The sequence below is a fragment of the Balaenoptera acutorostrata genome, chromosome 10 (assembly GCF_949987535.1).
Source record: "Balaenoptera acutorostrata chromosome 10, mBalAcu1.1, whole genome shotgun sequence".
Classification (NCBI taxonomy): Eukaryota; Metazoa; Chordata; class Mammalia; order Artiodactyla; family Balaenopteridae; genus Balaenoptera; species Balaenoptera acutorostrata.
The window spans coordinates 78,212,291-78,224,803 of record NC_080073.1 but is presented as its reverse complement, the minus strand read 5'-3'; the positions used below and the strand labels follow the sequence as shown (position 1 = coordinate 78,224,803).

At 40.2% G+C, this 12,513-nt stretch overlaps 1 protein-coding gene across 7 annotated transcripts in view; it reads left to right on the top strand.

Annotated features, from left to right (window-relative positions):
* The first annotated feature begins 2,274 nt into the window (after nt 1-2,274).
* ADGRF1 (adhesion G protein-coupled receptor F1) overlaps nt 2,275-12,513 on the top strand; it is a 37,957-nt gene continuing 27,718 nt past the window's right edge. For all 7 annotated transcript variants that reach the window (XR_009009390.1, XM_007193841.2, XM_028161810.2 and 4 more), the window contains exons 1-2: nt 2,275-2,428; nt 11,802-11,879. The gene's annotated coding sequence lies outside the window, so the exon portion shown is untranslated. The remainder of the gene's footprint in view (nt 2,429-11,801; nt 11,880-12,513) is intronic.

The following is a 12,513-nucleotide window of genomic DNA, read 5'->3' as shown; positions in this document are numbered from 1 at the left end:
AATCACTGATGTTTATTAGTTGCCTAATTTTCTAGTATCTGCTAAATGGTTTTGATCTAATAAGAAACCGTAGGGGTCCCTTTGGTTCTGAGGGCTATACACCAGCCCCTAGGAAGCTGCTGGGCTTCATGATAAAAAGAGCTGGAAGTGAATAACAGAGCTGCCATACGAGCTGCCAGCCCTCACCACGCTGAGCTCCACACTGATCGGACACTTAGTCTGCTCTTCTGTCGTTTCCTTAACCCTCCCCCTCGCCCCCCACCCAATTCCATAGCTACTTTCTCCCTAAGTAATTAATAAATTATTAGTCCATTTTATAGACACATTCCCACTGAGATGTCAGTGACTTATATGTTCCTACAAGCTCCTGCGTTTTCATACAGACAATAGGAAAAGGGCAGCACTGAACTGAAAATATGGTACCTAATCCTAGAATGTTAGACATTGGATCAACTGAGTAAGAGTATATAGTTCTAGAAGTCCTCGACCCTTCGTATTGAATGGAAATTTGGTCTCCACGTACCATTGGTGGATCCTTAAAACAGACAGAACCCTTCAGAAAAAGCACATGAGGAGAAGAAAATTAACTTGACTAAATTATGAGATCAGCTTTATTCCACCCAGGCTGGTAGGGGACACAGGAGAGATGGTTGATGCCCTTGAAATATTGGAGGTTGTCAGAATGGCTTTGTTCTCTTGACAGCTCTTCCACTGGACCAGATCCAGACCTGGTCATGAAGAGACAGGATGAGGACCAAGCGGCCCAGATGGTGTTGGAAACAAGAGGATCACATTGAGTTTAGGCCTGATTGGCACTAAAGGTATTCAAAATGAAAATATGGACCCTAATATATTGGGAATATTGTTCACTCTAAAAAAAAAAAAAAAAAAAAAAAAAAAAAAGAGAGAGACTTCTGTTAGATTTTAGTGCCCTGAAGACCATTTTGTCCTTCCTGAGAAAATGGATGCTTCCTCTTTTCTGATAATAAGAACAATGTATCTGACTAGCTTCCTCATTTCATTGCTAGGAAGCTCTGTCCCTAGAGTTACATTTTAAATTTACAAAACACTGTAACTACCTCATAGGTTTTTATTTACATTCTTTTTCTTAGTTGACTCTCTACTCTTTTTTTTTTTATTGGAGTAAAATTGCTTTACAGTGTTGTGTTAGTTTCTGCTGTACAATGAAGTGAGTCAGCTATATGTATACCTATATCCCCTCCCTCTTGGACCTCCCTCTCCCCCCCATCCCACCCATCTAGGTCATCACAGAGCACCAAGCTGAACTCCCTGTGCTATACAGCAGGTTCCCACTAGCTATCTATTTTACACATGGTAGTGTATTTATGTCAAACCTAATCTCCCATTTCATCCCACCCTCCCTTTCCCCCCCACCATGTCCACATGTCTGTTCTCTATGTCTACGTCTCTATTCCTGTGACTCTCCACACTTATAGTTTCCCCTTTTTATAGTTCATGTACATACATATAGTTTATGTACAGAACTTTTATAGTTTATGTTTCTTTATCTCTATTCTAATGTAATCTTATGCATTAGTATTGTAAGCCGCCTCAAATCATTTGTAAGTTATAGAGTGGTTTAAAGTGTCAACTACCTCAAGTCATTGGTAAATGTGGAGTGTCAGCTTTCAAATCGGATAACTCCTTAGAAAGAAACTTATGAAAGAAGTTAGGTTTAGCACGAGGTTTTCTAAGGACAAAGAACATACCGAAAGCATTTGCCCTGGGCATGCACGCCGTTGCTCTCTTTTGCCCACCCCCATTCCATAGTATTCCACCCAGAAGTCCGAGGTGCCTTTGTCTGGGAAAGTAGCAGGTTGATTCTTCAGCCTTGAGTGAGAAAGTGGGAAAAGGAAAAATAATATCTGCCTCTCCCCTTACCTCACTGGAAAGACCCACCTCTCCCCAGCTGAAATTTATGCATGAAAGGCTGCATTCCTTCTGCTTTATGGGCTATGACCCTGGGTGTCAAGAGGCTGGATGTGAAAGCTTGACAGAGTGGCATCGTGTGACACATGAATCTAGGACAGAAGTGTCCTGCATTTCCCTAGAGCATTTTTCTCCCATTTTCCTTCTGTGATTTCTTTGTGCTGGGAGAATCATTAGGTCTTGGGCTCTGAGCTCTTTCCTCTTACCAGGCCTGATAGGGACTTAAGTGGGAGGGAGAGTCAACATAAAGGTATTTCTCTCTTCCTTCTTGAAGGGGGTGTGTTCTGGGCTTGTCTGCCTACTGGGCAGCAACGTGCTGCAGGAGTTGCTGGTGAATCAGTGGCCTGTACGCCTGCCAGTGAGCTCCTGTGGCTCAGATATTACGATTATCTTTCCAAACAGAACAAGAAGTGATTGAGCCACGGTTACACCAGAGGAAGGGCTCCCTGGGGCTGTGATGTGAAGAGAGGAATCACAGGTAAGCCCCAAAGCTGCGATTTGATTCCTTAGAATGTGTCTTACTATCATCCTTACTACCTGTTAATCTGAGATGATTTTTCCCCTCCCCATGGGGAAAACTCTGATTTCAGTATCCCATTTCCTAAAGAAGGGTAACTAAAGGAACAGAGAGTGGAAAAAACAATGAGCAGATACAACAGAGTTCAGCTTCTCGGTAATTATATAAATCGAGATGTTTGGTGAGTCTCAGACTAGAGGTTTGCTGACTCAAAGCACAGCCTTCTCTCTATCGATTGCAACACGGTAACCCCTATTCTTGGGGGTGTGCCTGGGAGATGGATTGACTGGAATAAAGAAGGCTCGGCCAAGGGTAATTGTTAAAAACGTCAATCTCGCGGCTTCCATGAATTCGTCATAGATTTCCCCTAGCCATCTCTTGAAATAAAAATATTCTTGATAAGATCAAGTTTATTTTCACTTTAGGATGAATTAGTTTAAGCTTTGACCTAATTGGTATATTTCCAGGAAGTGCTTCCCAATTTAACTCCTTCTCTAGACTCTAAAAAATCCACAAACTGACCCTTTTAATCCTATCCTCTGCTCCCTCCCCAAATAAATATAAAGCGATACACTATATTTTCTGACAGTCCTTGAAAATTAGTCATTTTTCGTTTCCCTTTTCTTCTTTTTCATGAAGAATTAATTTATGCAAACCTGATATTCTATGTACTCCATCCAGGCCAGATACTAAATAATGAGAAGTTACCAAAGGAGGTATAGAAAGAAGGTCAGGGTGGAGAAATGTGGAAAAATGATGACTTTGGCATTTCCATGGAGAAATCCATTAAACTAAACCTGATAATAACACACATAGGCTGGAAATTACAGAGACAAGAGAAGTAACAAAAATAGATAAAAGTACATTCTATAATTTATCAGAGTATTAGCACAAGCCTTTTGTTATGTTCTTAATAAAACCACTATTAATTATTCAACGATAACCCAAATTTAAAGGGATTGTATATTATATAGCCACATATAGTACTTTATTCAACCATTAACAAGTAACATAACCTTGAGCAAATTATTTAGCTTTTCTTATTCTGGTCACTTGATTTGCAAAATGGTAGCCACGAGCATGAAGTGTTCAAATGAGAGCCTGCCTGTGTTAAGTCTTAGAAACTTGACCTTCAAACACTCCTATTCTGTGCATGACCGCAAGTTGATGGAAATTGTTGCCGACAGGCCTCAGAGGTACATATGTCTTGCTTCTCTAAAAAGACAGTGTATTTCTTTATTCCTTTTTACAAGCAAGGACAGGGTTCCCATCACAGGGTTTATCGCTTGTGGCGCTGAGGGTTAGGCGAGCACAATACTGTGGCATCCATATGCCCTCTGGTGTCATTCATTCCACAATTAAAGGGATACAAATATCCTCCTAGGAAAAGTAAGTGAACACATTCATTCAAACTAGGGTGTCAGTGACATTTTTTAGCACTTTGGCTGGCAGCAAGTGTGAACTGGATGAAGCAAGAGGGTACTGGGTACGGAAGGACATGAGCAGGGGCAGCGGTGTGTCCCCAGGGTGAACGACCCAGAAAGTAGAGGGATGGGCATCCCTAGGACAGTGTCACTGAATTCGCAGTTTTGTTTACGGCCGCTCCTTAAGAAACCACGTTCTACCCAATCTAAACATATGTCTCTGCCACTTTCACAATAGTCTGACTTGTTTTCTTTCTAAAGGTCTCTGGCAGGGAATACCCATAGCTACATAGAGTGTGTCTGAGCAGAGACGTGCTTACAGGATGTCAAGGTCTCCGTAGTTCTGGACTGGATACACGGTCTTGAGAGCTATGAAAATAATCTTAGGAACCTGGAGGGATGGTGCAAAAGATCTAGATCATCCTCTCTCCCATGCCCAGCTAGTTCTAGGCTTGCTGAATTCCACCACTGTAGTACACAGAACCGGGCGGGGCGGGGGGGTGGGCGGGGCTTCTTACCACGCCCCCTCCCCAGCAAGCCACAGATAATCTCATCAAGGCTCCAGTTCAACGGCAGCTGAAAACCTGGGCTCTGGCATGTTGAGCCCAAAAATCCATAAGAATTAATAAGTGTGAAAGTGCCCTGGCATTTCATAGAATTATAGGAAATTTCCCATGCATAGTCGGTTGAAAGAATGAAATGCAAAGAGGTGAACAGCCATGAGGTATGTAGCCCTAAAATGTGCAAAATATAGTTAAATCTTGTTGAAGGTTATCTGGTCTTCATCGTGTCTCTGGGTTCTCAGTGAGAACGTCATTCTTTAATCCCCAGAGGCCCACAAACCATGGAAACGCTAGTGGGGTTTTTTTGTTTTGTTTTAAAGAAAGTCTTTTAAACTAAAGACTTTAAATAAAGTCTTGAAGATAATTTCCTTATCACTTGCTTCTTTCTCATAAGACAAAATTTTTAAAAACCTGATCATAAGAATTCCTTTATCATTAGGGATAAGCAGGCATTTACTCTAAATTTGTGGTGTTAGGACAGCTTTGTCACAACAGAACAGATTCACACCTGCAAAATTTTGGGTAAAGAGGTTTTGTATTAAGCAGATTATATTTTCCATGACGACCTTTCACACTTGTGTTTGTACGTTAGCCTAATTTTGCTTAAAGACATTCCTATGCTTAATCTCTTAAGAGAATCGGGCTAATTATTTCTAAGAAGAGAAAGACATATTTCTTAGGCATATAACACTCTTCTACATTGTCGACCAAGATGCCAATTAAGCAAGTAACTAGCAAAAGAAAAGACACAGATAGCATAGAATTTAAAAAATATTTAGGTTAGAATTTTATTATATGACCATGTGCACCTTTAAAATTGATAAAGAATTTTACAGGTGGTCTTGATAAAGAATGGTTTAGTCAAGAAATGTAGTTAGTGTAACTGGTTATTCATTTGGAGGAAAATGAAAGTAAACCCCTATTTTATACTGAAACCTAAGATAACTCCAGAAGGACTGAGAATTTAAAAGTATATAACAAACAAATGAACTTACTCACTTAAAGAAGTGTTAGAAGATAATATAGGAGGATATGTTTACCATCTTTTTATAGAAAAAAAATTCTTAGCATGACCCCAATTTAAAATCCATAATGGAAAGGATTGACAGAGACATTCATTGACGAATGTCTTAAACTTTTGTGCCGAACAGGACAACGTAAAAAGTTAAAGACCAAAGACAAATGATAAGCACATATTTATAACACGAGTGACAAAGAGCTGATATCCATGCTATGATGAGCTCCTAGAAGCAGTTCTTAAGAAATAGGTGAACATTCCAATAGAGACACTTAGGACAATGACTTAAATAGTCAAGCCAGAAAAAAATATATATAAATGACCACTAAACATCTGAAAAAATGCTTAATTTTATTAATAATCAAAGGCATAAAAATTAAAGCAATTAGATAAATATTTGCCTGTCAGTTTGGCAAATATTAAAAAGATGTTGGGGCCAGTGTGATGAAACAGGCATTTCTACACCTTACCAGGGACTGTAAATGGTACAAATTAGGAGGGCCATTTGGCCATGTCTATCAAAACTCAAAATGTAATAACCTGGAATTAAAGATGCACAAGAAGAAGGTTAACAGAAGGAACATTTGAGGCAGATTATAGGAGTCTAAATAACAAATTTGCCCTGATAATGTGTTAGATTTTCATCTGTACACAACGTGAAGCCCAGAAGGTTTTTGAGTGTGGATTGGCATGATATTTGCAGGATAGGTAGAATGCCAGGCATCTGGCTTTATTTCTAGAAAAATCATTTGGGGAATATGATTGGAAAATGTGCTTTTACTTATTAGGAAATTATGATGAAAACACTGTTAACACTGCTTAGGGAAGCTTAAAGAATGAGTATTTTTTGGTAGATTTGAAACAATTGAGGTTTAGTAGTGTGAGCACTGAATGAAAAGTCAGATATTGTTTTACTCTTATTTAAAAATAGATCACGCAAGAACAGTTTGTAACATCTTTAATCTGACCTTTCACCCATGAAGACCCCACAAAGCCTGTTCTGTAGGTTCTTTCCAGTAGGCCTGACGAATTGTGCTTTCTCCCTTGAAGAGCTGAGTTTCCTTGGACACTGGTGACACTCACATTGTTAGGAGGATAGCTTTGAAACATATATTCTTCTTTTTCCTGAATAAAGAAAGCTTAATTGTCAGGAACTCAGATGGGGATCATGTTGATAATCACGACTCTATTAAAATCATGGCCCAAGCAACAAAACGAACTGGGCCCAGAGTCCAAGAGAAATAACAGGTTCTTTGCGGGAGAGAAACTTAAGGAAATTGTCAATACATTCTTTTTATTTAGAATTTAGGTTTACCCTTCTCATTTTACACAAGTGTAAAACCAAAATAATTCCCACTTAATTGCCAAAATAATCAAAGCAATACATATGAAAGCATTTTGTAAATGAGAAAGAATTATCCTATTTCTTCTTATGTAAATATCCCCGCCCTTGAGTGCGGTTCTGGTACTTTTTTCAAGCAAACAGTCCAAGAGGAAGGTCAAATTCTCTGGGCTTTACTGATTGTCAGTAAGCAAATTCGAGTGGGGAAGCTGGGAAACAATGACCTGGGGATTCCAGGAAGGCTGGGTCCCCAGTTGCTAAGCTGAAGTCTTGGCTGAAGAAAGAGCTTGGCACCTTTTCCGGAATGCCGTTAATCATGCTTTAAGGACTTGGTGGTAACTTGTGTTCTACTGAACCATGAGTGACAGGAGCAAATCCTCAGTTACCGGGGGTTGGAATAGAGCCAACCCTTGAGGCTGGCAGTCAGGCTTTTTGCAACAGAATTGAGCTAGACTTGTCTGTGAGTGATAAACTCAACCAGTACACCCAAAGCAGTATTGGGTGACAAGTTAAGAACGACAAGTCATTCTGTACCTCTTCTAAGAAACAAAGCAGAGATAAATGAATTTAAAAAAAACAGAATCCTTGTGAGGAGGGAGCAGACAGTTGAGCTAGGCTGACAGCACCAGCAACAGGAGAAATGCTCTCTAGCTGAAGTTCCGATTCGTGGCAAAGGACAGAGGGCCTCGTCAAAAATGTATCTCAATTTTTGGATGCAAAAGAATCAGATAAGAGGCATGGTCACAAACTGGACTCTGAAGGGAGATCCATTCAATGAAACATCGGAGAGTTTAAATAGGGCCCTTGGAACAGAGAGACCCCAGCAACCCAGCAGTTGTTTTCAAAAGTAGGTCTGATCATGGCTTTTGGAGTTTCCCCAAGTGGGTGGCACGAACACCCTGCCTGGGAAATTGGAGGCGCTCAATACACAAGGCTCTCGATACACAAGTGATTGGACAAATCAAAGTTTAGCAGATTGGTAAAGTGTCGCAAGGAAAGGGACAACTTAGCTAAGTAATTCCTTTTGTCTCTTCCAGCCTTATAACTCCGTAGTTCTTAAAAAACCTACCGCTATTCTCAACTGAAGGGCTTAATTCTTATCAGGTTCTTAGCCCATCTCAAAAGATGTTCAGGAATTAGAATAACCAGTATGAGGAGGACACAGGAACAGAGTCCAGTAAAAAAAATTTAATCTTTCTAGGCTCAGATGTGATGACTGACAGACACTACTGAAAAGAACAATTACATATACAAATAGAAGCTGGGAAATGGGCATATAATAATGGAATCTGAATGTGAACAGATCTGAGTGCACTCTATTTTCTTGCTTACTTTATAGAAAAGGAAACTGAGTCCAGCAAGTTTTCTTTTTAACTTTCACAGATTCTAGCAGATAAGGGACAATGCTGAAGTTAGGGTCTAATTCATCTAGGTCTTTTCCCACTAAGTTTATTCAACATGAACACACTAAAAACATGCTGAAATATAAAATATGTGTTTAAAATTTTACTGGGAACACATGTTTGTACAGACACTCACTGAACTTTTAAATAACTTTAGAGTCCTTCCAAAAGAAGTTGGTCTACCTCATAAAAATTACCAAACCACCAAACATTTTTCCATATATGACATTGGTTATCTTTTCTGTCTCCCACCTATATTCCCACCTGTCTTCTCTACCGTATCTGCCTACTGAAAGGAATGCAAAGAAACTCTTCTCAAAGGCAAATGGCCCAAGGACTCCCATACAAAGGCAGATCCCAATGAAAATGTGACCAAAAACTTATAAAATAAGAGGTAAAATAAAACCAAGATTTTAAAGGTCCTCTGCCTATTAATCAGTTCTATTTGAATCCTGATTTCTTTCAGATCCCAGCTGGAGATCTGTTCTTTCCATTTGTGTGTGTGTGTGTGTGTGTGTGTGTGTGTGTGTGTTATGCATGTGTGCACATGTGAATCCAAGGCAGAGAGGAGGGTGACAGTTCTACTGGGAATTCTTCTATTTATAGAGGAAGAAACATAATCCCATAAATATTGATGCCAGGAAAACAGCCCAAGAGTTTAACTCTGCCTAAGAATAGAATGTTGCTAAAAATGCTGGAAAATGTAGGTGAGAGCAGTGCCAGTTAAGCACCACTGTTGATAAGGAGACAGCTGTTGATATAAATAAATGATATTTGGATCCATAAATACATAACTGGAAGATTGAGGAGACAATGGGCAGCTGTCTCCAGAGGCGTAATAGCAAATTCTAATGATTGTTCTCTAAAAACTGAAGGACAGGGATTATCAGGAATGAATTCACTTGAATGAATTCAAGGAAATGAGGGGAGTCCCACCACGGCCAAGCCTTCCCATGGATGCCAGGGCCTCCCATGGACGCCGGGGCCAACACAGCTGTAGGTCAGGCATTGCTGGCCCCCAGCTGCACAGAGAGACGTGTGTTGTAAGCAAGCACACACACTCTGATGACAAAAACAGCTTCTCGTCTATGGCAAGGGAACATGGATTCTGAGAATATTTTTTTAAATAATCAGGACCCTTCCAGCTTAGAAGGGATGTGCTGAAAATACCACGGGGTTTGCCTCTAGTGAAGGCAAAGTTAAGTTGGATTTAAGATTACACCTCCTCAACACACACACACACACACACACACACACACACACACACACACACACACAATATTTCTTGACCCTCTTTAGAGTCAGATAACTGAGTTACTGTAAAAATGTATTTTTACTACCTCAAAGCTGGGATCCCTCCATTTATACAGTGCTAGCCGTCAACCCAGGAGCACCTTTTATTTGATCAGTTAATTTGACTCAGATTGAAGTCAAATTCTGACACAATCCAACAAGTAACTACAAAAACTGGTGGTGAGATTGAAATGCTAGTCGTACCAATATTAGCAGCTATCGATCATTGAGGCTCACCACCTGTCAGGCGTTGTTCTGAGTCCTCTATATTCAATTACTCATTCAATTCTCTGAAGAACCTCTGAATTAGATACGACTTTCCCCATCTTATAGATGAGCAAACCGAGGCATAGAAAGCCTAAAAAAATGTCAAAAGGCATCTGGTTGATAAACTCCAGGACCCGAAGCCTTTGCAGGCTAGCCACGGAGCCTGTTTTGACCCATGAACCTGGAGATACGATTTTCCTCCTTTTGATTAGTTGTCAAATACAGCCCAGTTAAATTTGAATTTCAGAAAAACAGCTGTAATTCTGGACAATGAATAGTGTCCCAAATATAGTGTGGCACATACTTACACTAAAAAATTATTTGTTATTTATCTGAAAGTCAATCTTCCAACCCTACCCCAGAGGGAGCTGAGTGCACCAAGGAAGCAAAGAAAACATTTTGATAAATTTGACGTTTGGTCCCAAACTCCAAAAGAGAATTCAAGTCACAGTATTAGCCTCGGGGCAGAACTCTTTTTCCCTCTCCTAGAAGCAGTCTGGAATAACAGCTCTCAAAGCTGTCTGGGTGTCAGCGTCACTTGGGAAGCTTTAACAACGCACATGGCTGTGCCTGATCTGCATAAGATTTAGTAGGTTTACTGTGGGATGGGGGCACTATTATTTTCAAATGAGCCCCTAAGTGTTTCCTCGTCTCCTTCCCAGCTCCTCCTCCTACTTTTTCATAGTCCGACTATTCATGACTGGGAATCACTGGTCTGAAACCCTGATTCTAAGTTCCAGTTTACCATTTCTAGCCAGTCCAAGGGGACAGCCCAGGCTCCACCCTCCAGTGTGGGAAGAAGAGAGAATAAACAGGCTGAGAGGATGAGAGTTTCCTCACAAAGCTTGGAGCTGTCACCCAGGCCTCCTCACATTGGGTTTGCAGCCTCAGGCCTGGATGCCACATGCGAGAAGGAGATTTTTCAAAGAGAGAGAGATGGAGAGAAAGAGCCATATGAGGGCCAGGCCTCCCGTTTGGAAGCAGGCCCTGGCACAAGAGAGGGGGTAGATCATGTTAAAAATGGTCCCTGGAAGTGGAGGAAAACTGAGAAAGGGGCTGGAAAGAGCACAAGCTCCGTCTGCAATGTGGCTGCACTCCAGGAAGTTACTGGGAAATAAATTTAGCAGGACGTGGCAATTCACCAATAAACAAACAAACAAATATATAAATAAAAACAAATAGAAAATCTCCAAAGGGCACAGAAAAAGAAGTTCTATTTCACAAAACTGTTCAGCTATTTTACATATATATAAAATTTTCATTATATGTGAGTGTATATATATATATATATATATATATATATATATATACATAATACAGATATATACACATTTTATTATGTGTGTATCTATATCCTCATGTTATAAAATATGTTTCTTTCTATGGGGTCAAAAATATTTGAAAAAACACCACTCCAGAGCCAAACATCCATCACTTTTGGAAAGCAGAAAGCACGGACCAGAGGGAATAGGGCTCAGAGCAGGTCTGGGGAAGCAAGATGGGGAAGAATGATCTGGAGACTGGACAGCTGCCCAAAGAGAGTTAAAGCAGTCGATTTAGGGGGACAGGCAGGCAGGTGGGTGGGAGCATGCAAGGACCATTCACTAAGGGGAGAAGGTAAATACAAAACGGGTATGTGTCTCATGGTTTATTTTTCATGCTGCCCTAGAAAGCCCTAGAAAGAATCTCTGCTGACATGTAGGCCACATCTGTGGGAGTCGTTACCCTGTCTCTAACGCCTTTTCTCTTTTCTTTTTTTTAATCAATATTTTTTAAAATTGAAGTATAGTTGATTTACAATAGTGTGTTAATTTCTGCTGTATAGCAAAGTGATTCAGTTATAGGTATATATACATTCTTTTAAAAAATATTCTTTTCCATTATGGTGTATCCCAAGACATTGAATACAGTCCCCTGTGGTATACAGTAGGACCTTGTTGTTATCCATTCTATATATAAAAGCATACATCTGCTAATCCCCACCTCTCACTCCATCCTTCCCCACCTGTTCTCTTTTCTTGTAGATCAGAGAGCAAAGCCTGAGGCCGCACTACTGGGATGGCAGGGCGTGTATGAAGTTTAAAGTGCACCCAGGAAGCAAGGTAAGGGCTGGAGAACCAACCGTGGGCTTCTGTGCTGCTGACCCCAGGCACTTATTCCAATGGTGGGTTATTGAGCTTGGGAATCATAGCTCTTCATCTTTTCCTATGGAGATGTAAAGAGAAAGGGAACTTTATGACCATGACTATGGACTTTTGTCTAAATTATTCTGAGATAACCATGAACTTGAGGACAATTTGTTGCTAACCACATCAACTAGGAAGAAGGCCACAGGGAAGTATTCCTTCATGTTCTGTCAATACCGGCCAATAAAACTTTTTAAAAAATTTTGTTAACAAAACCCCACACAACATAAAACGTACCATCTTAGCCATTTTTAGGTGTAAAGTTCAGCAGTGTTAAATATATTCACACTGTTGTGCCACAGATTTCTAGAACTTTTTCTTTTGGCAAAATTGAAACTCTATACCCACTGAATAACAATTCTCCTTTACCCCCTCCTCCCAGTCCCTGGCAACTGCATTCTTTTTTCTATTTCTATGAGTCTGACTTCTTTAGATCCTCATATAAGTGGAATCATATAGTACTTGCCATTTTGTGATTGGCTTATGTCATTTAACATAATGCCCTTAAGGTTCATCCATGTTCATAGCACGTGACAGAATTTTTTTCTTT